The sequence below is a fragment of the Danio rerio genome, chromosome 19, assembly GCF_049306965.1.
Source record: "Danio rerio strain Tuebingen ecotype United States chromosome 19, GRCz12tu, whole genome shotgun sequence".
NCBI classification, from domain to species: domain Eukaryota; kingdom Metazoa; phylum Chordata; class Actinopteri; order Cypriniformes; family Danionidae; genus Danio; species Danio rerio.
The window spans coordinates 3,902,501-3,906,302 of record NC_133194.1 but is presented as its reverse complement, the minus strand read 5'-3'; the positions used below and the strand labels follow the sequence as shown (position 1 = coordinate 3,906,302).

Below are 3,802 nucleotides of genomic sequence, written 5' to 3'. Positions count from 1 at the left end.
TTAGTCTACCTTATTCACCTATACCACATGTCTTTGGACTTGTGGGGGAAACCGGAGCACCCAATGGAATATAATACATTTTAACAATTATTTTTAGAGTACACTCACAAAAAAGTAACAATAATGGATGTATAAAATATTTTCATTCAATATAAAATACTATTAACTGCCAGGCTTTACTCATTTGTCTGCCAGAGGTTTTTAATATTTTTAAAATATATAAAATAAAGTATAAGATCATTTATTTTTCTATAGATTTTGATAAGCACAAGTAAGAATAAGTGTGTTGTCAGATTTTTACATAAATATCTATCTAAAATTAATTCACTCATATTTTTACACTTATTTTCATAAAGATAATTGATAATATGCTTGCTGTGTGTATTTACAATAACTCTTGTATGTTTCAATTTATGTAGACGAAAGTGGAACTATTTGTTTTTTACTTAAAATTTAAGACATTTTATTTATTTTTTTTGCAAACTCATAGAACAAGAAATGTTGAAAATGACATTTTTAAAACTCCATTTTCGCAATAAAATATTTTCTTCCTTTATTGATTTGGATATAATTAAAAAACATTAATCTTCAAACTAACGGTGCATTAATCGCCTTTACTGTCTTATGTTTACACCAATTCTCTGTTTAAACAGATACAGTGAACTTGATTTTCCCTTTAAGCTCCTCCTTCCTCAGTCGCTGTATATTGCAACAAACCTGAAACTATTTGATAGATAAAATATTACATCTTAAAATGTTTAAATATCCATATTTTTCATCTTAAATGCACTGTCAGAGCAAAAACGTGCTTTTTTGTGACGAACTTTATTCTTTGCCCTTAGAAATGTTAGTGCTAAGACAAGCATACTGCCTGCTTTCGGTTTTGCATGACTGCAAAACAATACAGCTCACGCGTTTTCATTTCCGATCTGATTTAACGCGTCGCCGCATCGCGAACGCGCTCCGTTCTCCATTGTTTGCCTGGACCTGTGCGGGAAAGCCCAGCGCTGTTCGAGGGGCACAACGTGACCTAACAAACAAGGAACCTCCGGGAACACCGTCAGTCCTGAACTATGCGCACAAGGGGCCCATCTGAGGGATCCCGGGACCAGCGACACTTGGAAATGACGCTTAAAACACGCATTTGAATCCGCCGCTCCGTGAAATATCATTGATTTCGTCTCAGTGTTGTGTTTATGATCAATCCTAGACATATTAATCTCCCAAATGGTGTTTAATGTATTTGATTGGACTGTTCAATCGGCCGTCAGGACACTCCCTTAACGCGTTTGCTCGGCTTGGGAGGCGGAGACGGGACCCCCGTTGACGTCAGTGGGCCTGTCGGTTTCCTGCAATAGAAAGTGAGAGAAGATACAGCGAGAGAGAGGAAAAACAGACCTCTGACCGTTGAAACCCTTGACAACAGTTCAGACTGCACATGTAAGTACCAAAAGTTAAGAAATACACGCGTTTTAATAAGCGTTTGTACGCATCGTCCTGTGCGTAGCTAACACACGCGGCGCGTAAACACATCTCCAAGTGCTGCTGTTTCGGGACACAATGTTTCCAAAAGAGATTTGTACGGGTTGCTTAAAGTTGTGAGCATGTTTGCGTGAGTTTTACTGCGATTTTGGGGCTGCTCTCAATCGCTCTGTTGCGAGCCGGCCCGTGTTTTGTATCTCGCCGAGATCGCACGTCTCCAGAATCCTAATACGCGGGGTGTAAATGTTTATCAAGCCCGCAACGCTGCTGGAGAGAGTCGCCGGAGCACCTCGCGCGACGGCAGGTAAGCGCTAAAACACCTTCCGCTGACCGCGGGACGCACGCGAACGCGTTCAGGATGCGTTTTGCACGTCTTCGGAGAATTTAAAGGGCATTTTGTTGTCGAATTAGGGAAGTGTTTCTCGCTCATGTCCTGTTGCAGAGGGGTTTTCCCCGGCTCCGCCCTCTTCATGTGTTTCTTAAAGGCAGTAATGCGCCATTCATCCTGTGCGCACCTGGATTTAGCTCTGTGGCTTTTATTGGAAAGCTGCTGGTTTGTATCAATGAGCTTTTTAGACACACGGTGACTCATCGCATGCGGCTCTTATAGGCTGTAAGCATGTCAGATTGGCACTGGCATGGTCTGCCTTTCAGGAGCGACCCCAGTTTAGTGCCATCTTTTTTCTTTGCCAGTGCATGCCAAGTAGGCTACGCATGTGCCCCATGTGCAGCAGTTTCTGTTGGCTCTGTTTGCCTGGTTTCAGGGTGTTTCCTGATGCCTTGATTGGCAGATTCTTCGCATTTATGCATTCACCCGATGCATGTCAAAGTGTGCTGTTTATTATTGTGTGTGTGTTCCCTTGCAATCAGTCCTCTGACCTTGGTGTTGGTGCTCTCATTTGTTACCAGTTGAACCGTAAGCAAAGCATTCCAATCCTAAAACAACACACTGTTCAATTTCTACAGCACCACTGTGTCGTTCTGACACTAAATAAAGTAATTTTTTAGATTCTGCAGCAGCATTATGATTCTGCAACAATGCTCTGTTTCTGCTGCAATCTTTTTAACATTCCAGTTCTGATAACGTGTTCAGATGCTGCCGTGCATTATAACATTTCATTTTTGAAGTAATGTGATATTTAGTTTATAAAATAACATTACATTCCTTTCAAAAATGCAGTGATATTGGAACTGTTACCGCAGAAGATTTCACCACAATCCAGCGTCATTATGTTCTCTCATAACTGTAATTGTAACATTTAATTTCTGAAATTACATATTGACATTCTGCAACTCACCGCACAATTCCAGTTTCTAAATATTCAGATTGCTGTAACATTCAGATTTGGGAATAATGTTGTTGATATTCAATAATATAGTATATTCTATGTTTTAATTCTTTAGTAACATCCTGTCAAATTCTGCAGCAATATTCTGTTTTTAGAAATATGTATTATTCAATTTCTGCATTACAATTCTCACTGTTTTAAATCTTTTTTTTGTAACATTCTGTTTTTAGAAATATGTCATATTTAATTTGAGTTAAAGTTCTGATTTTAGGTCTTTTAGTAACATTCTGTTCCTGTCTAATATTTAATTTCTGTGTTAGAATTCAGATTTTTTAAAAAGTATTTTTAATACTGTTCTGTTTTTAGAAATAAATATGACATTTCTGCCTTAAAATAAATTTTTTTTTTGAAGTCTCTTAGTAACATTCTGGTTTTAGAAATTTGAAATGTTTAATTTCTGTGTTAAATATTAGATTATTTTAAGTCTCTTTGTAACATTCTGTTTTTTAGAAATATGTAATATTTAATTTTTGCATTAAAATTCAGATTTTTTAAGTCTAATTTTTAAAGATATTTAAATTCTAAAATAACATAACGTTCCTTTCAAAAATGCAGTAATATTGGAATACTGCAGAATTTGAAGGTTGCACCACAATCCAGCCGTCATTATGTTCTCTCAATACTGTAAACGTAACATTTAATTTCTAAAATAACATATTGACATTATGCAACTTACCGCACTGTTCCAGTTTCTTAACAATATTCAGATTCCTGTTACATTCAGATTTGAGAATAATGTTGTTGATATTCAATAATATAGTATATTCTATGTTTTAATTCTTTTGTAACATCCTGACAAATTCTGCAGCAATATTCTGTTTTTAGAAATATGCAATATTCAATTTCTGCATGAAAATTCTGATTGTTTCAAGTCTTTTTTGTAACATTCTGTTTTTAGAAATATGTCATATTTAATTTGAGTTAAAATTCTGATTTTAGGTCTTTTAGTAACATTCTGTTCCTGTCTAATA

At 36.4% G+C, this 3,802-nt stretch overlaps 1 protein-coding gene across 4 annotated transcripts in view; it reads left to right on the top strand.

The window, feature by feature from the left end:
- The first annotated feature begins 1,351 nt into the window (after positions 1-1,351).
- hivep1 (HIVEP zinc finger 1) overlaps positions 1,352-3,802 on the top strand; it is a 102,434-nt gene continuing 99,983 nt past the window's right edge. For 2 of the 4 annotated variants that reach the window (XM_021468249.2, XM_073931372.1), the window contains exon 1: positions 1,352-1,440. The gene's annotated coding sequence lies outside the window, so the exon portion shown is untranslated. Of the gene's footprint in view, positions 1,787-3,802 lie in introns of all 4 variants that reach the window. The other 2 variants (XM_021468250.3, XM_073931373.1) reach the window with 1 other exon arrangement.